The sequence below is a fragment of the Thermobia domestica genome, chromosome 4, assembly GCF_964235325.1.
Source record: "Thermobia domestica chromosome 4, izTheDome1.hap1.1, whole genome shotgun sequence".
Taxonomy (NCBI): Eukaryota; Metazoa; Arthropoda; class Insecta; order Zygentoma; family Lepismatidae; genus Thermobia; species Thermobia domestica.
Genome location: NC_137457.1, coordinates 92,266,550 through 92,294,115, shown reverse-complemented (window position 1 = coordinate 92,294,115; position 27,566 = coordinate 92,266,550). Strand labels below are relative to the sequence as shown.

At 33.0% G+C, this 27,566-nt stretch overlaps 1 long non-coding RNA gene across 1 annotated transcript in view; it reads left to right on the top strand.

Annotated features, from left to right (window-relative positions):
- Window positions 1-27,566, top strand: part of LOC145683335 (uncharacterized) — a 271,619-nt gene that overhangs the window by 230,344 nt on the left and 13,709 nt on the right. The window lies entirely within an intron of this gene.

Sequence of the window (27,566 nt, the reverse complement as noted above, 5' to 3'; positions counted from 1 at the left end):
ATCCTTTATTTCCTTTCTTAGAAAAAGAAAAGTACAATTTAATGCGAAGAATAATAAGACTCATATGTCCAGCAGTTGAATTTAATAGAATTTGATTTTTGAATGACATTTAAAAGTTCTGTGAACGATAATTACTAAATTTATGTAATTTATTTGCATTTGTGTTGATAACAATTTAGGAAAGTAAACTAAATTGAAATTAGAATAAATCAATTTGATGGAATTTTGTATTGGATGGAGTATTTTAATTTCCAGTATAGATTCAAGGATTTATGATATCAAATGAAAAGAATTGAATTAGTAACCGAAATTCGTTTGAAAAAAAGGAATTTGATTAATAACTGAAATTTGTATTGATGGAATACTACTTGAAATTGTTTAATTGGAATTCTCCGAATCTAGACTCATACGTGGGATTTTGAATTAATAAATTTTAACTAAATTATGGAGTTTAAAAAATAGATTTAAACAATTCTGAAGGTTCCAGAAATTCTTCCTAGTATTCATTATTTGAATTACTTTTTTTTAAAATTTTTGTGTTTTATATTGTGTATTTGCAACAACCTAACGCGTTGTTGGGAAACACACAACCATCATATTGTTATAATAAAGTTGTTATTGAAAAAGGAGTTGATGTGTTTGATTAGTTTATTATGTTTAATATGTTTGATTTACCCTAATATTGATTGATTTGAGATATTGCATCGGAAATTTTGTATCACGATGCGTCATCTCTTTTAACGTTACGCGTTTGATTTGCTGTGTTGCTCAAATGTGATCTGCCCACCCAAGTTATCTCTTTCGGATCTAAATGATTGGAAGCTAAGGCTGACAGTTAACTTTATTAGAGTAATATTTTTTAGATATTTTTTGAATTATTACGTTTAAATCTCCGTTTAGATTCTTGATCTGGGATTAGACGGAAGGAGACATTGCAGTCCGAATATTCGTCTCAGGGTCTCGTTCTCAAATGCTTTCAATCTATGTTCTTCCCTCAGAGTAAACGGCCATGTTTTGCAACCATACAGAACAACGGGCATGAATATCGTTTTGTATACTTTAAGCTTCAAATTCCTCGACATAATTCGCGAGGACAAGAGAGTTTGAACCGAACTGTAACACGAATTCCCTGCTTTCAGTCGACATTTAATTTCTTCGTGAATAACATTATAACCAATATATAATTTAAATTACAACTTTCAAATAATAACCATTGACTAATTTATTCCTACGAACTTTTCTTAAAGATTAAAGATAAAACTGTCACCTTAATACGGTATTAATTATTAAGCAGACTTCTTCAAATTCCTAAAGCAGTACTAATATCTGAAATAAATTTATCTCTGTCTTTCCTAATCTTTATGGCTTTTGCTTCTATTTCTACACCATCCAAAGTAGAACCAATTTAAGCGTCATTTAAACATTTAATTTCCATTGATTTTCCAGTACTACGGAATAAATGTCTCTTGTACTTCTTTTCCTGCAAATGTTCATGTCATCGAAAGGAGGACACAAGCCACTATGTCTTTTTCACTTAATTATTTTATCTTCCACTAGAAATAAAATACTGACTACAGTTTTCTCTGGGAAAATATGTTACGTGAATATGCTACAATATGTTATTTCAGTGTCAAAAGCGTTGATTCTCAAAAACATTATCTGGTATAGCATTTAAATACGGAAAGCAGTTCCAAACAAAGTAATGATATAGGTCTACAATACAAAATCTACAAGGACAATAAAAACTGCCAACCATTGTCTAAATAAATTCTAGTAAATGCTGTACATTTCTACAATATAAGTAATAAAAAATTGCAGAAGCATGAAAAATCTCATCTCAGATTTTGAAAATTCAATTACAGGTATAAGAAACAAGAAAAATCCTCCCGTAAATTACATATTGCTTTTAAAAAGGGAACAATTGTTATAAATTACTCTGTTGTCAATTTAATTTCAGAAATAAGGAGAAAAATTTAGACAATGATCCTAAACAATTTATGTACTGCAAGCAAAGTCTCCAACAGTGGCGGTTATTAAGGGAAGTCGCTATACATTTCTAAGAGCCTATCCTTCTTACTCTCGTATGCCATCCCGTATATAATACAATACAGGTTCCGTCTCAAACATACACAAGTTTAATATACGCAAAATCACTTTAACTCAGTAAAACATTTTTTAAGAAAATTAACCGTCACATCTGATTTCAATCTTGTAATCCAAACTCTTTTACGTAATGCTTGTAAACATCTGAATTGTTCTTTCCATGTAGTGTACAATGGAATATAAAATTCACTGTACTTATAATTAAGCTACTAGTCCTTGATATGCAAAACCTAAACATAATTCCAACGGTGATTAAGCTAGAGATCCACGTCTCAAATAGCTTTCCTCTTGCCAGAAACGCAAAATCAACAAATATGTGATAATAATAAAACTTCTTTCTTACTAATCACTTAATGCACGTGGTTTTACCAGAAAAACACTCAGGTTTTGTCCCGGCAAACGCTTAGGTTTCTTTCGAGTTTCACGTCTCATATTGCGTTCCTGCTGCGCAAAAAACGAAAAATCAACACAAAGTAATAATAATACAAGTTCTTCCTTACTAATCGGTTACTGTACGTGTCTTAACATAGGAAAATTCAGGTTTAGCCGACGTCAAAAACGTAGACTCCACTTTAGATCCACTTCTCAAAATGTAGCTTGTATTCCAGAGACCGATCAAATTTCACGTTAGGGTCACAATTCATGTGACCTTATGATTCTCCAATACGTAACACTTAACTACGCCTATCTGCTTTAGGTCATTAATTTTTTACTGGTATAAATAACCTTTGTGCTAAAAAGTGGCCGACCAATTACTGTTGCCTACATAATAACTAAAACAAACTACACATTCCTTTTTACGTTTCCTGATGAGAACAACGTACGTTAGTCAGATCTTTAGACTAAAAGCTCAGCTTCAAAATGTCTAATGAAAAAACACTTATTAAAATATATTTATATTCCAATCATATTTAAAAAAATAGTTTCTGATGTACAAGCACAAAAATAATGTATTGTAAATATCTTTACCGCATCATAACTTTGCAAATATATCTCTTTGCATATAATCTAATATAAATCAATCAGTACATTAAATTTAAATAAAGAAGATCTCATAAAAACCTTGTTTTAATATCTAGTAAAATCAAAGCTCAATACTAAAAGCAGAAGAAGAAAAACTACTTTCCATGAAATAAAAGGGCTAGTAAATAAACAGTGAAAGTATCTTGCAAACAACTTTCCCTTTCAACAAAATAAAACTCGCTGAAACTTAGTAAACAAAGAAAGAAGAAAAAGGAAAACTTACCTGATCTTCAGAAATGATCTAATTAAAATAACTAAAATATTAAATATCAATCCACTGAAAATGAAACGTTGTTTCTCAGTAGCCACACAAAACAAGAATGAGAGCTTTTACAGCAAAACTTTTATTCCTAAAGTCTATTGTACACCAAACCGACCAGTGAGATTACGACTACTACTTCCTTCTTAAAATCCACGTCAGCACTATGACAGGACGATGAACCAATCCCTATTGTTATAAAACAAGCCTCTTGTCACTTTCTTGAAGGAGGCAAAACTATCCTCATACAAGTTAAACCCGTTTGCTATGGAAATCGAGAATTTAAAAAATATATGATTTCTATTATAAATATATAGATAAATATTTTTCTTCCAATACCAATTTTTTCTCAAGTAAAAGACTTCAATTAAGTATTCGCCTTTCTTATGTGAGGTCAGTAGTTCAATTGGTTTCATAACAAATACTGTAATATTTAATAATTCTTTATCCCCGTTAATACTCAATTTCACTCTTTTATATAATTTTTACGCTAAGAGCAATATATTAAATAAATAACATGTATTACGCAATAATCAATTGTCATAGTTCATATAATGTACGACGAAAAAATCAGATTCCATTACCCTATATCAAAAACTGTACTAAAATTAATATATTGTGCTCGTATTTTTTTCTCAATATCGAAACTAAAATATATTCCACTAACTAAACAATTTGCTATCATAAGAAGCTATGTTAATTGCCATATCTTTACAATATTCAATACAAGTGCCCGTATACTTTACGAGATCCATAGGTTCTGTCAAGTAATCATTTTTCCTAATTTTGCTTGCTGACACACAAAATATATACTACCATGTGTCTAATTCATACAAATTAATTTTGTAACATATCACGCTTGTTCCTGAATCATATCACCAATATTTAACCGCTCCAATAGCACAAAGTCCTTGTGCATCTAAAATGCAATAAATTCAACTCCTACCTTCCATTACGTCTACTTTAATTTAAATAATGTTTAAAATCCAAAGTTCTGTAAACAAGCATACAAAGACAATAAAAACCGATCGTAATCTGTTAAAAATAATCACTTTATTAGGAAATTGATTCTCATACAAACTAATCAGATCCTAAAAGCAAATCAAATCATTCACAATATATATTTTTCTGAAAATAAATTTCTTTTGTTCTGATCCTACACGAAAAAGGGAAAGGAATCATAAAGAGCTGTGCTTTAGAAAAGCAAGTTTCGAAGTAATTTATACCTTTGCCACTAAATGGCATACGAATGCTTTTGTGCAGAAACAGCCGAAGATATCTTTCTTTTATCATGTAGCTTGCCGGTAAGGACGTAAAAAAAGGAAAACAAAATAACTTCTCAAATCATCACACACCAGACTAGTTGGTTTTCTTTTACCACTTACATGGAGGCATTGTAACACCGTTTTCTTTAACAATATTATTTACAAAAGTATTTTATAAAAATATAGATTTGTATGTTTGGTAATCATATAGTAATGTTAATCATCCATGTTAAAATCCAGTAGGGTACATATGTAGGTTCTAGCGCACTTTCCATCTCTTCCGTTCTAACGCACTTTTTACCCCCTCAAAATTGTCCTAGAGCAAAAAAAACGCATTTACATAAGAAGCACGGATAAGATAAAAAAAACTTTAATCCAACACACATGACATTGAAAAGAAATAAGCAATCTAGGACACTTTTTATTTTTCCCCCAGTACTTTTGATTATTAGCACAGTAGGAAAGCACAAAGCATTTTACACAAGGGTCCAACTAACTATACATAGCGCAAAGTATTTCCATAACTATAGTGTTAAAGTGAGATTGAATAGGCTTTTATGACATTTACAATCATAAAAACTTACATCTAAAAACTTATAATCTAAAACTACACTACACTACACTATATAGATTTACATTTTTACTTTGTCTTATAATGCCACCAAGCTAATGTATTTATACCATCTCGTAATATATAACTTTTATCACCTGTAGAATCTAATGGTATCTTATTAATTGTTATGGTATATAGCTCAAATAGGAAAGAAACTTAGGATGCGTTGCTTCAACTACCTTTTTACAAACTTGCTTACATATTCCAGGTTTTACAGTTGCACATAGTCTACAGTTATACACAGTCTACAAATACGTATAGTCTACAGTTACACAAGTCGTTCTCTTACACAAATCTTACAATTACAATTTACAGTTGCACATAGTTACATACAGTTTACAGTTACACAAGTCTTCCTCTTACACAAATCTTGCTGTTACAATTTACAGTTACACATAGTTACATACAGTTTACAGTTACACAAATCTTACAGTTACAGTTGCATATAGTTACATACAGTTTACAGTTACAGATTAGAGGCTGTACGAACAGATTTTACGCTCGCATTCTTCTACATACCTTGCTTTCTATAGGTGTCTTGTAAACGAAATAATTTGTCCTATTTATTTGCTCCATACTTATACACTTAAAATTTTGTTTTTACATTTGTACTTATACTTAGAGCTTGTTATTATTCCCAAAATGATTAAAATTTTTTCTTCTTATAATAAATATGGTGGTGAATAATGTGGTTTCGACTACAAAATACACAGTTACAGAGCTACTTGGGAACGTTTCAAAGCCTATTGATGAGCGTTTTAGATTGTGACTTTTAACAGAGAACTTACACCGGAACAATCTATTAACAAATATTGGGGATTTAGACTACACAGAAGGACAAAGTAGATTAGATTGCTTAGGAGAGATTACTGAGCCTTTTGCGACAATATTATTATCGTTAAACTTACGGATTTTCAACATTGCGAGGGAAAGTTAAATGGAAAATTCCTATTGAAAAAGGAAGCTACCGGTTCCTTTAATTATTTTCTTTGTTCTGTATTCTCTAACTGGGTTGTAGCTAAGCATGGTGTTGAGGCCAAATTACCTTTCCTTTTGAATTCTAACATAAAGAGGGCTAAAGGTGTACAGCAAATAATACAGAAGCACAAGCTAGGAGATACAAAACACCTGTAGTTGTCTCATACAAGATAGAGCTTGCTGATCTTCCCATTACTACCCTACTTGAGCATTAACCAAACATATTAAAAGAACTAGAAAAAGAACATAACTTTTTGCTGGATTTTGATATTACACAAGACTTGGCAGTCGTTTTTAATAAAGAAGAAGTAATCCAATACTTATTAGACAATTATAATTTTTGTATGGAAGGCAGCGTAAGAGAATATTTAAGAGATTTAGAAGAAGAAGAAGACAGGAACAAATATTTATCCAATTTAAAGGTAATATGTGAAAACGATAACACTGTCGTTAATGATTGCCTTCGCTACAATTCTGAAAACTCCTCCGTAAAGATCTACAACAAGTTCGTATGCCAAATTACAAGTCCTGGAGTCACTAAGCAGCTTGGTAATCACATAATAGACTACTTATTATGTCCCGATAAAAGACTTCGAGAAACATTTTCTTCTACATTTGCTAAAGAGTATGGCATTACGAGATTAGAAGCTACAATTTTTAATTATTACGACGAACAGTATTCCTGCGATAAAACCTTTGACCCTGTAACCTATTATTTAAAGTAGCTAAGAAAAAGTAAAAGCTATTTCCAAGACGCTCCCTTCTATAAGGTACCAATTCGAGACATGTGGACCAGACTATGCAATTCTTTGCTAAATGGTTGTTGTGTTGTCAATAGAAAAGAAATACTTTTGCATTTTCCGTTTTGGGGGAATATACATACAAGCAAGCTAACAGGGATACGTATAAAATTACCAGAAGACAAACAAAAGCAGTACAAATTAATTTCTTACGCTCTTTCTGCATTCTCTGTTAATCTCTTACCCATTAACTATATGGAAGTCATTCCAGATCCAGAAAATACAACACAAGTTTCCATAGTACAACAATGTTACTTAAAGCAAGGGAAGACGTACTTTTTCAACACTAACACACCGTTCTCTATTATTCCTCCCGGCAATCAACATAGAACGAGCTGGTTTAATAACAACAGAGAATTTAATTCCAGAAGTAAGCCGAAAAAGAATTAATATTACTAACGCTCTTAATGCATATTTTCTTCGCTCGATTGAATCGATTAATAATGTTTACTTAAAGTCCCGTTCCAAGCCAGAAACAGAGTTATAAGAATTACAAGATAGAACAAATGCTCTGGATTATGCCGCTAAGTTACAACATTTCAGACAAGAATATTCTAGTACATTGGCGAAGAACGCATTACGGCTAGAAAGGGAACAAGTACTAATGTCTTTGTTTAGTCGATGTTGGGGAGATTTTAATTTAGGAGCTACTTACAGCCTACATGCATTTCTAGTTAACAATAGGAGTAAATTTACTTTTGTTGGTGTTCTTCTGGAGTTGGATGGTTTTAAGTCTGTGCGATATTTTAAGGGATTGTTTAAAATGCATCTAGTCAATCTTTACAAGTACAATAAGAACGAATTGCAAGCGATGGTTTTTGCTTGTTGCCTTATAACGGGATGGAGATTGTGTATTTCCCAAGTGATTATCCTTTTGCGGTTTTAAAGACAGATGATGTAGAAAGTTATAATGGCCATACGTTTCCAAAAGTTGTTAGCTTACGAGTAGAGAAGAATGTTTTAAATAACAAAGAAAATTACATTGATTACACACAGGAGATTTTAGAAGAAGATGAGGCAATTAGAATGGAATATATTCTAGGACCTGTAAAAGTTTTGGAATGTAGGAGATTAGAAGAGTTGGCCTCCGGAACAGAACTGCGTATAACTAACTGCTTTAAAGACCGTACAACATATTGGTAAGGAAAGATACATTCTAAAATTGGAGAACACCCAAGATTTGTTTGCTTCTAATTATTGGTTGCAGAAGGAGATTAAAGACAGATGTTTGAATTTAACGATTAAGTTTAGAATTAAGTTGGGTAAAAATTAGGCAACACCAGCTAAGAATAGAGAAAGATTAGTTTTCTGCATGTAATTTTTCTTTTAGTTTTAGCGTCTTTATAATTTAGTTTATAAAGGTCAGTGTGTGTGTGTGTGTGTGTATATGCTTCTAATTCTAAATCTTTAGTCCCGATCTCTAATTGTGCTGTGTGTATCGAAGTTTTTAGTTCTAAAGTTTGCTGCTTGTAGGCTTCTAATTCTAAAATCTCTTTATGTGTTCTGTATCGATCTAATTCTAAATCTCTAGTTGTGTGTATATGCTTCTAATTCTAAATCTTTAGTCCCAATCTTTAAGTGTGTTGTGTGTATCGAAGCTTTTAGTTCTAAATCTCTAAGTGTGTACCTGCTTCTAATTCTAAATCTTTTGTCCCAATGTCCAAGTGCGTTGTGTGTATCGAAGCTTTTAGTTGTAAATCTCTAAGTGTATCGTAACTATAAGTTTCTCTAATTATGTTTCCACCTACCTAGAACTATAAGTTTCTAAAATCTAAGACTATGTATATGCATGCTTCTTCTCTAAACCTGTGTGTGTGTGTGTGTGTGCTAATAATCCTAAACCCAAATATTTACATGTGTATCCGAAAATTCTAAGCTTCTAATTCTAAGTCTCTAAATGCATGTGCGTATCTATAACTCTTAGCTTCTAACTCTAAGTCTCTAAGTGTCTATGTACGTATCGAGTCCAAGCTTCTAATTTTAATTCTCTATGTGTATCGAAAACTCTAGGTCTCTAAGTGAGTGACTTGTAGCAATGTTTAACGTGTAATTAATTTTTTCTGTATAAAAATGGACGCTATAGCAAAGAAGTTACACTCTCTACATATATCTTCTAAACAGTTTTTACCTCTTAGAGACGTTCCACCCAATAAACGATTCTTAATTAAGCATGTGGATTTGAAGGTTCCTTGAATGTGAATAAAGGTAATATTATTTGTCTCTAATGTATTTGGTAAGTCATTCTGATCGCTATCTAACGCTTTTTGATTCCAAAACAGTCGATAAGGTCAATAAGAGTAAGGAACATTTGTATCTTACATACGAAGGAAAACAACCATTAGGTACAAACAGAAGTTACCATAAGATTACTTTTACTACAGATCAAGATTGCGAGAGCGATGGTTATATTAAAAGCTGTTCATCTGTAGAAGGAGATAGTTTAACTTGCAGCGACGAAGAAGAACAAGGAGAAAGCTCTAATAAATCTCCAAAAAAGAAGAAACAAAACTCGAGTAACTAACAATTTGGTACCAAGATTCTTTATGCGCAATTCTATAAAGGAAGGGATACATTGGTACTTAACGCTTTTGTATGGGCAGAGCAGAGCAGAGAAGACAAGCAATGGGTTTCTTTTGTGATTATTACTATACAGTCTCGATTATTAAAAAAAGTTACGCTTAGTTGTGCAATTAGAAGTCAATAAGAATTACTTAGAGCTAGGTTATTTCCTACGCAATGTGATGCAATTATAAGACAAGACAGCAGATGCGCGATTTTCCAATTCTTTATTGTTATTGTTAACCAGCCACAACCAAGCAGACTCTAAGCTATTACATTTGGTGGAGAATGGTGCAATCTACTCTATAACACGCAAGCAGAGTTCTTTGTTCCCAGATGCAGCAGAATTCCAGCTACAAGGTTTTACCAAGAAGAAGGTCTGTTACATTCCATGGTGCAATGATCCAAGGAAAGCGTGGATTGTACAGAGTTTCTTTTTTCCACTCTTTCGGCAGTTGTTGCTTCTCTAAATTACGAGGGTTTAATAATTCTTTTACCGCATATTCTGATCTTGTTTTGGAAAGTATGGTTCTTTGTTCGTCTGTTAGTACGCTAGAGTTTAGGATTCGAACTGCCAGAAGCATTTCCTAAGTAGTATTTGTATTCCAATTGGCATAGCACTACGAATTTTGTGCTTCTTAATTAAACTCCTTGGTAATGCGAATAAAGCAGAAGATTTGCCCATGTAGTAAATTGGAAGTCCGTAAGTTCTATAATAGTTTACTAATGCATGGAAGATTGCCGATCGGTGAGAGTTTTTACGTACAACATTAAATGCATCTATGCTTCTTAAATTGCTTTTTAACGTAATTTATATGTGTTTCCCAGTTGTTTTTTGTCTATAAAAACTCCCAAGTACTTAAACGTTTCTGTCTTCTTTAGCGGAACACAACAACAGTCCTTACCAGTACAACCATTGTCGTGGATAACCAATTTGTTTTCTATTCTTGGCTCGAAGTTAAAGCACATGTATTGTGTCTTATTTACGTTAACACATAATTTGTTTCTAATAAGCCAATTTCTTAGTTTGTCTAGATCCGCATTTGCTTTTTGGAATAGGTTTTGCGTGTTCTTATCCTCTAATATTAAAGCCATGCCGTCCGCGTAGAGCAGGAACGAACTGTTCAAATTTAATTTCCCAATGCTGTTAACGTAAATATTAAACAGAAGAGGTGATAAAATCGAGCGTTGAGGAACACCACACGTTAATTTAGATTTACCAGAGACAGCGTAGTCAATTCTAGTCTTGCAAAATCTATTTCCTAGGAACGAATCGAACAACTTTAGCACATTATCCTTAATACCTAACTTTCTTACTTTGCTGATTAACAATTTGTGAGAAACAGTATCGAATGCCTTCTTTAGATCTAAATACACTACCGGCATTGGGTTGTTGTTCCTTCTAAGCTGTTTTACCAATTTTAACAATGCAATTTCTGTATTCTTATTGTTTCTAAAACCAAATTGATACATATAGAAAAAAGTTATTGGAATTTAGATATTTTGTTAGCCTAATGTAAATGCACTTCTCTAAGATTTTTGCAACATTCGAAATTAAGGAGATTGGTCGATAGTTTCCTGGATCTTCTTTACTATCAGTCTTCTTATAGATCGGTGTTATTGTTGCTTGGTTTAGTGGTTTAGGGAAGTATCTTTCTTGCAAGCACAGGTTAAGGATGTACACTACCCCATCGGATAAAAAACTACGATAATTTTTGAGAAACGAAACGGTGATTTTGTCCTCTCCAGATGCTGTGTGCCAATCCATTCTTCCAATTGTTCTTTCCACTTCTTCTCGTGTTATGGGTCTCCACACTAAGGTGTTGTTTACGTGGTCTTCTGGAAGCTTCCACTTACTCCATGGTACTTTTTCTTGCAGTTGTTGTCCGATGTTAGCGAAGAAGTTTTTTTAGCGTTTCCACATTCCCTGGGTATTGTATCAAATTAGCACTTTTAACAGGTGTTTTCCTTGGGTTTGGTTCGTTCGAAGGCGTTATAGATAGATCTCTTTTTAAGTATTCGTTAACCAATTTCCACGTGTTGATTGAGTTGCATTTTAGAATCTCTTCTTTGTAGTATTCCTCGCGGAGGATGTTAATGTAATGTCAAATTTTAGATGCATATTTCTTTGCCAGTTCTAGGTTTCCTTTCCTTCTTAATTTGTTACGTATACGAATAGAAGCTCTAACTCCTAATGTTATCTATGGCTTTCCTTTTGTCGTTACTAACTTGGGCGCATTTTTCTTATAAATTCTTGTTTTTTTTAGTTTTGTCCAAAACGCACGATAAGCCTCTTCTGGATTTGCAATTTCGAACACATTTTTAAATATCTGCTGTCGAAATAGTCTAAGTTCCGAATTTAAGGCCGAATTGTCGTACTTTTCTATTATTAGTGGAGGGTTGTCAAAGTCGTAGTAAGGCTGCATAAACAAACGTGAACACACAAACAAACAAACAACACAAACACACACAGAGCAGACAGAAGATGTGCGATAATAACTCTCGAACCTCAAACTTTGTATCCTGTTTTGGCGTAATTTACCAGTTAAGACACAAGTGTTGTAGAGAGTGTTTTAGTTTACTTATTTTCTTCCTTTCTTACAGTTCTCCACTTAACAGACCACTATCCGAGGCACTTTCTTACTTCTTGTCGCTGCTTTTGTATCTATATAGTTCTCTGCTTAAAACAACACAAACAAACTTACGAAGTCGAAAGCAACGGGTAACTTCGCTTCTGCAATTGGCTTCTGGCTGGTGTTTCTTCTGCTTTTGCTGTCGTGCTTCGGAATGGGTTTCTTCTCGATAACTCCACTATTTAAGTACGCAATAGACCATACCTTTTCCTGTCTCGTAACCTTTCTTGGAATCTTACGTTAACGGATATTACTAATACAGCCTACGCCTCTTCTTGGCATTACACATAGCCGGAATCGTATTGCACCATCGGAATGTCCACACCTTCTTGCTAGAATTTTACGTGAGTAACATCCTGTACAGCCCGCACTTTTCTTGGAATTTTTCATGAGTAACAGTCTGTACAACCCACGCCTTCCTTGGATCATTGCACCATGGAATGTAACAGACCTTCTTCTTGGTAAAACCCTGTAGAAGGAATTCTGCTGCATCTGGGAACAAAGAACTCTGCTCGCGTGTTATAGAGTAGTTTGCACCATTCTCCACCAAATGTAATAGCTTAGAGTCTCCTTGGTTGTGGCTGGTTAACAATAACAATAAAAAATTGGAAAATCGCGCATCTGCTGTCTTGTCTTATAATTGCATCACATTGCGTAGGAAATAACCTAGCTCTAAGTAATTCGTATTGACTTCTAATTGCACAACTAAGCGTAACTTTTCTTAATTATCGAGACTGTATAGTAATAATCACAAAAGAAACCCATTGCTTGTCTTCTCTGCTCTGCTCTGCCCAAACAAAAGCGTTAAGTACCAATGTATCCCTTCCTTTATAGAATTGCGCATAATGAATCTTGGTACCAAATTGTTAGTTACTCGAGTTTTGTTTCTTCTTTTTTGGAGATTTATTAGAGCTTTCTCCTTGTTCTTCTTCGTCGCTGCAAGTTAAACTATCTCCTTCTACAGATGAACAGCTTTTAATATAACCATCGCTCTCGCAATCTTGATCTGTAGTAAAAGTAATCTTATGGTAACTTCTGTTTGTACCTAATGGTTGTTTTCCTTCGTATGTAAGATACAAATGTTCCTTACTCTTATTGACCTTATCGACTGTTTTGGAATCAAAAAGCGTTAGATAGCGATCAGAATGACTTACCAAATACATTAGAGACAAATAATATTACCTTTATTCACATTCAAGGAACCTTCAAATCCACATGCTTAATTAAGAATCGTTTATTGGGTGGAACGTCTCTAAGAGGTAAAAACTGTTTAGAAGATATATGTAGAGAGTTTAACTTCTTTGCTATAGCGTCCATTTTTATACAGAAAAAACAATTACACGTTAAACATTGCTACAAGTCACTCACTTAGAGACCTAGAGTTTTCGATACACATAGAGAATTAAAATTAGAAGCTTGGACTCGATACGTACATAGACACTTAGAGACTTAGAGTTAGAAGCTAAGAGTTGGACATTGGGACAAAAGATTTAGAATTAGAAGCAGACACACACTTAGAGATTTAGAACTAAAAGCTTCGATACACACAACACACTTAAAGATTGGGCCTAAAGATTTAGAATTAGAAGCATACACACACAACTAGAGATTTGGAATTAGATCGATACACAACACATTTAGAGATTTTAGAATTATAAGTCTACAAGCAGCACACTTTAGGACTAAAAGCTTCGACACACACAACACACTTAAAGATTGAGACTAAAGATTTAGAATTAGAAGCATACACACAGAACTGGAGATTTGGAATTAGATCGAAACACAACACATAAAGAGATTTTAGAATTAGAAGCCTGCAAGCAGCACACTTTAGAACTAAAAGCTTCGATACACACAGCACAATTAGAGATCGGGACTAAAGATTAGGATTAGAAGCATACACACACACACACACACACACACACACACACTGACCTTTATAAACTAAATTATAAAGACGCTAAAACTAAAAGAAAGCAAACAAATTACATGCAGAAAACTAATCTTTCTCTATTCTTAGCTGGTGTCGCCTAATTTTTACCCAACTTAATTCTAAACTTAATCGTTAAATCCAAACATCTGTCTTTAATCTCCTTCTGCAACAAATAATCAGAAAGAGAAAAAATCCTGGATGTTCTCGAATTTTAGAATGTATCTTTCCTTACCTCTATGTTTTACAGTCTTTAAAGCAGTTATAAGCAGTTCTGTTCCGGAGGCCAACTCTTCTAATCTCCTACATTCCAAAACTTTTACAGGTCCTAGAATATATTCCATTCTAATTGCCTCATCTTCTTCTAAAATCTCCTGTGTGTAATCAATGTAATTTTCTTTGTTATTTAAAACATTCTTCTCTACTCGTAAGCTAACAACTTTTGGAAACGTATGGCCATTATAACTTTCTACATCATCTGTCTTTAAAACCGCAAAAAGATACTCACTTGGGAAATACACAATCTCCATCCCGTTATAAGGCAACAAGCAAAAACCATCGCTTGCAATTCGTTCTTATTGTACTTGTAAAGATTGACTAGATGCATTTTAAACAATCCCTTAAAATATCGCACAGACTTAAAACCATCCAACTCCAGAAGAACACCAACAAAAGTAAATTTACTCCTATTGTTAACTAGAAATGCATGTAGGTTGTAAGTAGCTCCTAAATTAAAATCTCCCCAACATCGACTAAACAAAGACATTAGTACTTGTTCCCTTTCTAGCCGTAATGCGTTCTTCGCCAATGTACTAGAATATTCTTGTCTGAAATGTTGTAACTTAGCGGCATAATCCAGAGCATTTGTTCTATCTTGTAATTCTTATAACTCTGTTTCTGGCTTGGAACGGGACTTTAAGTAAACATTATTAATCGATTCAATCGAGCGAAGAAAATATGCATTAAGAGCGTTAGTAATATTAATTCTTTTTCGGCTTACTTCTGGAATTAAATTCTCTGTTGTTATTAAACCAGCTCGTTCTATGTTGATTGCCGGGAGGAATAATAGAGAACGGTGTGTTAGTGTTGAAAAAGTACGTCTTCCCTTGCTTTAAGTAACATTGTTGTACTATGGAAACTTGTGTTGTATTTTCTGGATCTGGAATGACTTCCATATAGTTAATGGGTAAGAGATTAACAGAGAATGCAGAAAGAGCGTAAGAAATTAATTTGTACTGCTTTTGTTTGTCTTCTGGTAATTTTATACGTATCCCTGTTAGCTTGCTTGTATGTATATTCCCCCAAAACGGAAAATGCAAAAGTATTTCTTTTCTATTGACAACACAACAACTATTTAGCAAAGAATTGCATAGTCTGGTCCACATGTCTCGAATTGGTACCTTATAGAAGGGAGCGTCTTGGAAATAGCTTTTACTTTTTCTTAGCTACTTTAAATAATAGGTTACAGGGTCAAAGGTTTTATCGCAGGAATACTGTTCGTCGTAATAATTAAAAATTGTAGCTTCTAATCTCGTAATGCCATACTCTTTAGCAAATGTAGGAGAAAATGTTTCTCGAAGTCTTTTATCGGGACATAATAAGTAGTCTATTATGTGATTACCAAGCTGCTTAGTGACTCCAGGACTTGTAATTTGGCATACGAACTTGTTGTAGATCTTTACGGAGGAGTTTTCAGAATTGTAGCGAAGGCAATCCTTAACGACAGTGTTATCGTTTTCACATATTACCTTTAAATTGGATAAATATTTGTTCCTGTCTTCTTCTTCTTCTAAATCTCTTAAATATTCTCTTACGCTGCCTTCCATACAAAAATTATAATTGTCTAATAAGTATTGGATTACTTCTTCTTTATTAAAAACGACTGCCAAGTCTTGTGTAATATCAAAATCCAGCAAAACGTTATGTTCTTTTTCTAGTTCTTTTAATATGTTTGGTAAATGCTTAAGTAGGGTAGTAATTGGAAGATCAGCAAGCTCTATGTTGTATGAGACAACTACAGGTGTTTTGTATCTCCTAGCTTGTGCTTCTGTATTATTTGCTGTACACCTTTAGCCCTCTTTATGTTAGAATTCAAAAGGAAAGGTAATTTGGCCTCAACACCATGCTTAGCTACAACCCAGTTAGAGAATACAGAACAAAGAAAATAATTAAAGGAACCGGTAGCTTCCTTTTTCAATAGGAATTTTCCATTTAACTTTCCCTCGCAATGTTGAAAGTCCGTAAGGGTAACGATAATATTGTCGCAAAAGGCTCAGTAATCTCTCCTAAGCAATCTAATCTATTTTGTCCTTCTGTGTAGTCTAAATCCCCAATATTTGTTAATAGATTGTTCCGGTGTAAGTTCTCTGTTAAAAGTCACAAACTGAAACGCTCATCAATAGGCTTGGAAACGTTCCCAAGTAGCTCTGTAACTGTGTATTTTGTAGTCGAAACCACATTATTCACCACCATATTTATTATAAGAAGAAAAATTTTTAATCATTTTGGGAATAATAACAAGCTCTAAGTATAAGTACAAATGTAAAAACAAAATTTTAAGTGTATAAGTATGGAGCAAATAAATAGGACAAATTATTTCGTTTACAAGACACCTATAGAAAGCAAGGTATGTAGAAGAATGCGAGCGTAAAATCTGTTCGTACAGCCTCTAATCTGTAACTGTAAACTGTATGTAACTATATGCAACTGTAACTGTAAGATTTGTGTAACTGTAAACTGTATGTAACTATGTGTAACTGTAAATTGTAACAGCAAGATTTGTGTAAGAGGAAGACTTGTGTAACTGTAAACTGTATGTAACTATGTGCAACTGTAAATTGTAATTGTAAGATTTGTGTAAGAGAACGACTTGTGTAACTGTAGACTATACGTATTTGTAGACTGTGTATAACTGTAGACTATGTGCAACTGTAAAACCTGGAATATGTAAGCAAGTTTGTAAAAAGGTAGTTGAAGCAACGCATCCTAAGTTTCTTTCCTATTTGAGCTATATACCATAACAATTAATAAGATACCATTAGATTCTACAGATGATAAAATATATATGTTACGAGATGGTATAAATACATTAGTTTGTGGGCATTATAAGACAAAGTAAAAATATAATTCTAAATAGTGTAGTGTAGTGTAGTTTTAGATTCTAAGTTTTTTTTAGATGTAGGTTTTATGATTTTAAATGTCATAAAAACCTATTCAATCTCACTTTAACATTATAGTTACGGAAATACTTTGCTCTATGTATAGTTAGCTGGACCCTTCTGTAAAATGATTTGTGCTTTCCTACTGTGCTAATAATGAAAAATACTGGGGAAAAATAAAAAGTGTCCTAGATTGTTTATTTCTTTTCAATGTCATGTGTCTTGTATTAAAGTTTTTTATCTTATCCGTGCTTCTTATGTAAATGTTTTATCCGCTAGGACAATTTTGAGAGGGTAAAAGTGCGTTAGAACTGATGAGATGGAAAGTGCGCTAGAACCTACATATGTACCCTACTAAATCCAATAAATACAACTATTATTAAAGTATCAATAAATATTATACTGCTCACTTATACGGAATCTCATGAAGTATGGAAATATAACCTTGATTTGAAGCAGTTGGCAGCGCTAATTACACTTTCTCTCGTATAGAACTTTGGGATCGGAAGTCGGTTTCCCGTCTCAGCTCAATTCCTAGGCGGTCGGCGTGTTTGTTGTGCCATAGGCGTGCATATATGTGACTCCAAAGGATGCGCTAACGTGGTTCCGGTAAGAAAATATTTTATTTACTTATGCATGTATTATTCATCCAATAATTTTATTGGTACAACTTATTAGTTCTTTGTGCGAAAATTATATATATGTAAATCATAAAAAATCGTAATTAGGGATTGATCGCATTACTCTGAAATTTGAGCAAACGTAAGTAAGAATCACTTAAGGAACATTTACTTAAGCGTACGTCAGTAACGCAGAAAATTAATTCATATTATAATTAAACAATCTCTATCTTTCGTGACACGATTGCAAAACCTCGTTGCGCTAAGGACACGTACACGTTGTCTAATTACAATACTTGAAGTGTACTTAAAAATAACTCATAAAAGGGCACAATAACTATATTGCTTACAAAAAAAATATATGAAATCTTGTTACTTTTTCTGTGCCTCACCGCAAAAATCACCGAGAAAATAAAAGAAATCGATCCATTTAGGGGGACAAACTATTCGTGTAATTACTCTCATTACATGTGCAACACTGTGGTTTCATATACGGATGCCCTCCTCTCTACGGAAATCTAGACACTTTTTCCCTGCAACACTGCAAAAACCACTAAAAAATCATACCGTTGAGGTTTGGTATATGGATGCTCCCTCCCCTACTCACTAGTGATAAAGAAGAACAAATAGACACATACCATAGCCTACTAGGAGAGATAGTCACGATCATTATTCAGTCTCGTGTTTTTTCATGCATAGCGTAAATGGCAACTTGTATTTCATGGGATGTAAATATCATATCTAAGTTTTGATGGTGTCACTTCCTTAGCGTGTGAGAATTGTGAACTTTAGGAAGATGAAAATTAAGTATTAGTCAAAATGTACCTTACTTATTTGATGGTTCTAGCTCAACCTGTGGAATGTACAAAAAGGGTCAAAACGTTAATTCCAGTGAAGAGAATTGTATTCCTTCTCATGATTTTCGAAAGATAGCTACGTATTTATACAGATACTTTATTCTCTTGGATAATAGTGTAAGATCGCCTTGAACTCGCTAGCATGTAAGATGAGCACATGTAGTCGCTGGATGGAAAGTTGATTAGATAAACCACATTTGTCATTTTAATATACTTTTCTCATTCTCTTCACGGACTCAATTCTACACAAAATCAAAACGATCAAGATACTGTAGCTGTTTACTCTTATTAGTGATTATTTACACTTCATTGACGAGTATATATTCTTGTTTCCTGGATTCCCAAGCCTTTTCATGTATTCTTCTAGTTTCATGTTATTTGACTAGAAAGTTCAGTTTATGGGTGGAGAGCTGTTTGTAAGACGAATAATATATGCTTCTTGTCATATGGATTTATGCTTATTAGTATTAGTGTTTTTTCAATTAATATTTAGCTTGATCGTGTACACGGGTGGAGCACGTAATGGCTACTCTTAATGATTGTAAGCTTTCCTTGGGACGAAAAAAACGAACAAAAATGTAAACGGTTTCCTGTATATTTGGCTTACAAGATTTTTGTTTATAATGTTATTGACTAGTGTATCACTGCATTTAATAGTAGTATATGTGAGATAACATTACTGTAGTTCCTTTGGTGAGTAAGACTGAGTCAGACATTGCATTTCTCATCATCTGAAATCGGAAGTGATGGTTGTGTGCATATTCATAATTGATATCGTAATTCCTTTTATTGGAGTGAGAGACTGAATAATTACAACTGAGGTATAACTCCTAGATGGGTGGAACACTCCGGCAACTCTTACGACCTGAGATCAATTTTCCTATGAGTTGCTTATGTTTTGTCAGACGTTAAAACCAATTTACTAATCAGTCTGCTTCCATGTTTGTTCAGTTGGATGAAAGGGAAGATTATACGTTCAACTCCTGTAATTTTAGATTTGCGTTCATGATTAGAACTCCGTACATAAGCACGTTATTCTATTATAGGGTTTTATGTTGAGTGCATAGTACAGTGTAATTAAAAGTACGCTTTATTTTACCCTAATATGTGCGAGTGCCAATTATTTCCCTTATCCAGTAAGATAATATCATATGGTTCCAAAAATAGAAATGTTAATCACTTTTAATGAACATTAAAATATCTTAAATTTGGATCTCACATTTCTATTGGAGGTGAGCTTCAATACTACAAACACAATTGTTCCATCGATTATCTTTTGCCGGTGTTGAAGAATTTGCATATATATAACTTTGCATATATATGTGCAACTTCCCATTGATGGCAATAAGCAGAATAATGATGATACCAAGATGATGTGACCAAGATGAAGTTACGCGCCAGAGCAACAAGAATTTTGCACCGCATTGAATCCAACTTGTAGTGTTTGCACATATGCTTCTGGCCGTATTCGCGACGAATATGTTACTTGTAAGTGGGTGGTTAACTCTATTGCACGAATTAATTTTGGTCGTGTTGAAATTATGTTTCTTCTTTCTTTCTTTATGCATTATGTAGATAAACGTAAATAATATTTAAAAATAATATTGTTCATGTTTTTATTGCTGGTGTATCAAGTTACAGGTATGCCATTTTTGTGTTACACTAGTCAAAACAGAGTTTAGTGTCAATAGAAGCAGAACCATGTGGTATTTAAGTCTGTAAAACAATATTTTTTTATTGCTAAGAGAACATAATAAAGTTTTGTGAAAAAAATAACGATTAACAAACGTGCAAGCTTTGTGCTTTCTATATGCTTTTTGACGCTCTCTGACACTCTCAATCCGGCCTACACAACTAGACAAAAACTGTGTTGTAGAAGGCTTAACTCCATTGTTGCAAGCTATTGTTGCTAATATATACATTCTAAGAATATTGAAGATACAACGTGTGTGAAGAATAGCTTAATGTTTTTTTCTTATCTAGGAATTAAAATGTTTAATATTTTCGGTTAATATTGAAACTACCAAAATGGTCGAGTTATTGTATTATCTGTACGTATACGTTATTATTACGTTATTAACCTGGGTATTAAATGATGCAGTTAAATAGGGGTGGAGGACATCAATATATCAAACCTCAGTATTACCTGTAATGAGAGTAATATCACAAATACCTTTTCCGTTAAATGGATAGATTTCTTTTATTTTTTGTGATTTTTAATGACTTTTGCAGTGTTGGAGCGAATAAGTAACTAGATTTCCTTTAACTTTGTACCTAACGTACTTATTGTACACTTTTATTTGCTATTATAAGTGCATTTCATGTATTGTAATTATACTACGAGCAGTTAGCGCAATTAGGTTTTGCAATTGAAGTCACGAACGTGTGAGCGGAACTGATATGTTTATGATATTAGGAATTATATTTTTGCGATACTTACGTATGTAATTGTTATTTACGTATGACATAATGTTCCGCGCAATACGATAAATCCCAAATTATGATTTTTTATGATTTGCTCTTACATAATGTTCCGCGAATAAAACTAATCTCTAATTGCGAATGTAAGCTGTTGTACCCATTAAAATTGTTGAATGAATAATACATGCATAAATAAATAACATTTACTTACCATTGACGTCAACACATCCTTTGGAGTCACACATATGTACTCCAAATAAAACGGGCCGACCACCCACGAACTGTGCTGTGAGCGTAACCGGACTTGCGACTTTCGAATATATATTGTAGAAAAAATTATAAGAGTGCCATATTAAGTAATACTAATGTTTATAAATAAATTTACAAGAAATCTTCCTCCCTCTTATATTGAATACACATAGTTTTTGACATCATTTAAAGTTGTACACCCTGCACTATGGCGAACCGAGTCAGCAAAAATTTTTGTGAGTCATAGGTCAAAAGTTAGTGTCCTTAACCAGGAGTAAATGACGTAGGGGTACCTAGGACCACCTCTCTAGATTTGGGCAGAGGTACATTTGTCCACCCTCTAATATTTGGCAAGGTTACATAGGACAAGACCAAGTAAATTTTGGAAATTTACTAATCTAAAAATTTGGTATGGTACTCTATGGCTATAGTATGTACCTCTATCAGCATTGGTGGTCCAACTCGTTCCCTTTTATGAGTAGAAAATTGCCAGAAAAATTAATTTCGGACGTTTTTGAAATAATTTATCACCTTTGAAAAGATGTTATTACTCATTACCTTATATAGTTATGTGGGAGTGTACAGGGTCCACTCCCTTTCATAAGACACGGTTACATTAATGCAGCCTTTAAAAATTTGGGAGGGCTACCATGGTTACCCCTTAAATTTTAGAAATTGCTCATTTTAAACATTTCATACAATAGCATAGGACCGTATAAAAGCATAGATCACTAAAAATTTAGGTGGTCCATCTCGTTCCCTTTCATGGGTAAAACATTTCTAAATATAAACGTAAGCCAAGTGTTTGTTTTTTGGCCCAATTTACCTATTGATGAGATCCAATTTTTTACATGGTTATATGGGGATACATAGGATTCCATTCCCTATTTTAAGACGTAGGTACTTTGGTGCCCACGGTTAAAAATTTGAAGGAGTAATTTGGCTCAACTGCTCAATTCACGGGAAATTGTCCAATCTAAGCATTTTTATCTATGTACAGGACCTCAATATATACTTCTCTAAATTTGTATGGTACACCTCGTTCCTTTACATGGGTAAAAAATAAATTAACGAGGTTGTTTCCCCCTTTGATATGATTTTATTACCTTATGTTTTGAATATTGAAAATTTAAACATTTAATATCATAGTACTATAGGATCCTAATAAATTTGGAGGATTATTTCGTTTCCTTTCATGGGTTAAAGTTCTAACAGTCAAATTTCGGAGGTTATTGACCAATTTTCTTTCTTTTGTATGAAGTCTTATTACCTTATGTGATTATGTTGTAATTTAGAGAGGTCTATTATTATGTTTCTTAAGATATCGGTACATCGATGCGTTCATCCTGAAATTTGGCAGAGGTATATTGACCCACCGTTTAAATTTTGTAAATTGTACAATTTAAAAATTTGATATAAACTATAGGACTCTAATAATTATTACAAGTTATAACCTTCGGAGATACATTTCGTTCCGTTTTTCGGATTAAAAGATTGCCAAAAATTAGAATGGTGATGTGTTTCGTTATTGGCCCAATTTATTCCCTTTCATAAATTCTTTTTACATTATATGCCCATATGGACGTGTACAAAGTTCTATTTTATTTCGAAATATATAAGTACGTTGAAAAATTTGGAGGGGTACATTGGCCCACCTTTTAAATTTGGAAACTGCCGATTTGGTACAACAGTATAGGACCCTAAGAAGTACCATTATAAATCTCGTTCCCTTTTATGGGTAAAACCTTGTCAAATATGTCAATTTCGGAAGTGATTGCCCGCCTACGATAAGGATTTAACACATTATATGAGTGTTTACATGGTTCATTTCCTTTATAGTACACGTATACTTTGACATTCTCTTTCTAAATTTTGTTGGGGTACATAGGAGCAATTCTTTGATTTGGAAATTACCAAATAAGAAAATTCGGTAAAAAATCCCAAGTGTCCATTGTAAATGTTCGTGACCCTCTTACGGAAAAATATTTAAATTTAAAGGTTATTGACCAATTTTATTTTTTATACGGCTTTGTTACCTTATATGTGTACGGACTTCATTATCTCTCATAACACACAGATAAACTTGGCACCAAACATAAATTTGGGACGGTACATTCATTATTGTTAAATCAATAATTGGTAATTGTTCTTAGAATTGGGTGGTCCAGCTTGGGAAAATCGCTGTCAAATATTAATGTAATCACGTTGTCACTTATTGACCTATGATGTGATTATGGGTCCAAGATATTGGTTCATTGATACGTTCTTCTGAAACTTTGGGAAGATAATTTAAAAATTGTGAAAACGAAATTACGGCATTGGTCTTGAGTATTATCGCCTATGGGTCAAAATATAAACGCTCGCAATAAATACCTTGTACCATGTGATTGACCCTGATGAGGTAGTGTACAGGGATTCATTTCCTTTTAAAAATTCGTTAGAGGTACCAAATAACACACTTCAAGAAGACAGTTTGTTATGCTAAGGTAAACTATTGACGGATGTTCTTGACCTGATTGAGAGCTTACTACAGCATATAATTATATGGTTCATTCTAAAACTTAGATATATCGGGAGAAGTACGTAGGACCATTCTTTACGTTTGCGAATTGGCATAAATAAATTTTTTGTATGATGCGCAAAGTTTGAATGTTCAATACGAGATCAATATGAAACAATACTTTGAACTTATTCACAGCTCATAGTCTACAAGATCATTGGTGGTGGCTTTTTACTTTGAGCTTTAGAAATCGGATAACTAACTAACTAATTATATGGCCTATGGAACCCGAAGGTTCAATGCCGCGCTCCCAAAAGCTCTCCACTGACTTCTATGATTAGCTAACTGCATCCAGTTTCTACTTTGTATTCCAATCTCTGCGAGATCCATCTTAATATTGTCCTCCCATCTGCGCCTATATTTTCCTAATGGTCGTTATGCGATTGGTCTTCCAGGCAAGACTTTGAAAGCGTTCTTACTTTCTTCCATTCTAGCTACATGACCCGCCCACCTAAGCCTCCTGCACTTGTCGACCCTAACAAGGTTGGTTAAACCATATAAATTATGTAGTTCCTCGTTATGAAGTTTCCAGCATTCCCCATTCCCGTTCCTCTTGGGTCGTAATTTCCTTCTCAGGATCTTGTTCTCAAATACTTTCAATACTATATTGTTTCTCAAACACTCTGTTCTTCCCTCAGAGTAAGTGACCATGTTTCACAGACATATCATCGTGCATGATTATCGTTTTGTATATTTTAAGCTTCAAATTCCTCGAAAGATTTCGCGACGACAAGAGATTTCGAACGGAATTGTAATATCTTAGAAACCTAATAGATAATCTTATTGAGTCTTAGAGTTGTAGTTAGACTCATAGTCTAAGGGCAGTATGTTTTGAATTTAAACACAAGGTTATGTAATCTGATCCTTAGCAAAGTAACTATTGGTACAATTTGATTGTCTGATCACGATTTTTAATGCTATCTGATTGGATGATGACATTCAATTTTTTTGCGATTTGGTTGTCTACTATCTTTCTTGCTATCAGATTGTTTGATGACTTTCTAATCTTTGCTGCATGCATTTTAAGTTTTTTAAACATTTATCGATTACTGTTTAAAATAATTACGTTGAACATTTTCGTTCAACATTTTGGAGTAACTGACAAATATGACCAATACTGTTTATTCTCTAACCGAATAGTTGGAAACTGGTTAAAGTTTGACGCTTGAGAGCGAAACGTGAAATCATTTTAGTTGATATTCTTAGACATTTTTCGTTTCACAATTTTGATTCCAAACTTTTTGCTTTAAACTTTTGTTACAAACGTGTTTGAACAATTATCTAATTTCAAAATTTGTTTCTAAAATTTTTGTTAAAAATTCTTGATTTTCTTCGTTTTTTTTTGAAAATTATGGTTTGGAATTTTTCGCTTTAAATTTTATCTGAAACATATTGCTTAAGAAATTTACGAAATTTTTGTTTTAAAAAATTTTGCTTGATTTTTTTTAAATTTTGTTTCAAAAATATTTCTTAGAAATTTTTTCTTGAAATTTGAATTTGAAGATTTATTTTTTCAAAATTTTGTTTCAATTTTTATTAAAATTTTTTGTTCAAAAATATTTATTTTTTATTTTCTTCTAAATTTTTAATCCAATTTTTTTGTCTGAAAAAATCTTGTTTCAAAACTTTCTTTCAATTTTTTTTCAAAAACTTTTTGTTTCATTTTTAGAAAATTTTGTTATTAAGTATAATTTGAACATTTTCACTATCTTTGGAGTTACTGTTCACGATTACGTCATCATGGCTATTTTTCGGAAGTTTCTGAACACACGTTATGTGTTGAAATCATTTACCAAGACTACTGATTTAAAACAGAATTTACCTTCTAGAATCTTAGCTAGCTAAATCATTCGTACAAAGTTTGGATTAAGAATCGTCGTGGAGCTTGAAAATGACAACAATATCATTTTACCAGCAAGATATTTACCCATGGAAGCATCAAAACAAGAAGAACTGTTACGTTTTTTAAACTCTATATCTGTATCCTTATGCTACAAATGATTGTTGGGTCGAAGTCATCAATTTCAATTTAGTACACAGGCTCATCTCTTAATTTGTTTGGTCATCAAGACGGCAGAAATTGTGATGAAATCATGAATTCAAACGTCAGCACATTTCTTTCCAATGACGTCAGCAATAGATTTATGACTTGTGATGAAATCATCACTGCATACTTCAGCTAATTCCCTGTCAACCTGTAAGCTATAACCCGTGTAATCATTCGAGCAAGTGCATTTCAGGAGGAAAGATGTGTACTTCTAACGATAAAGCAAGCTATTATCCGATAAATTTATTTAAAACAAATAATGTGATCATTGGTATCAGTGATACTACGGTTGAACCTGTTATTCGATTGGGTAAAAAGAACAATTTGGTGTAAAATTGACCTTTGAAGAGTAGCAAATATTATGTAAAAAATCGACCAAATGAATGATTATTTTCATGATGAACTAAATGTGACCATACATTCAATAGAAGTTTGCAAGAAAACAAATATATTCGTGAAAAAGTACTATTTCCAAAAATGTGTCACTCTTATTACAGACCATGTATATAGATGGTGTTAGATGGTGTGATGGTTGCCAACATCGTTTGTAGGTGAACACCTGTATTCATAAACAATTTATTTGTGATCAAATGGACATTGAGTTTCCACCTGTCGATATTACAATAGACCTTAAAAAACTTCAGTTGAAATTATACGCTAGAAACAGAAGTTCAAAACACATTCTATCTTTTATCTGGTATGGGTGAATGTGATTAACCAATACAGAATAATACACTGAGCAATGTTAGTGATAATATGTAAAAAAAAACACTACCACGTAACAGTATCAACACAATAACTTTTTCTTCATCAGACTCCCTCTCCTTCTGGCAGCTTGGGAGTTGGTCATCACTTATATACTCTGCGGAGATCAACTTCTAATTACGCTTAAGTTGATCCCCGGAGAGTAAATAAGTGACGACCAACCCCCAAGCAGGCAGAAGGAGAGGAACTCTGATGAAGACACAGATATTGTGTTGAGACTGTTATGTTATAGTGTTTTTTTTGCATATTATCACATTGCCTTGCTCAGTGTATTATTGTGTGCTAGTACAAAATGGAAACAAGTCCTGATAGAATAGTAATTAATTTCAATGATTTGTCGTTTTTATGTCAAGTACAACCCCATTTTCTGAATTTTATTGCATCGTAATAAAAATTGTTGCTAGATGTTTTTGTTCTAAACAGTTACAAAACGACTCTTTACCAGTGATTGCACACTTTAAAAAAATCAACCCAAAATTTTGATTTGAAAAAAAAGTTTCAAACTAAATAAAAATATCAAAAATATACGAAACGAAAAATGTCCAAAGAAAATAATTGAAACAAAATTTTGAAACAAAAATCTTCAAACAAAATCATTTTGAACATCAAAATTTGAAATTCCTTTCATTTCGAAAAAATTCTTAAATTAAAAAATTGAAAAATTATAAAAATTTCGAACAAAAATTTAGAAACTAAAAATTTTGAAAGAAAATTGCATAAAAAATT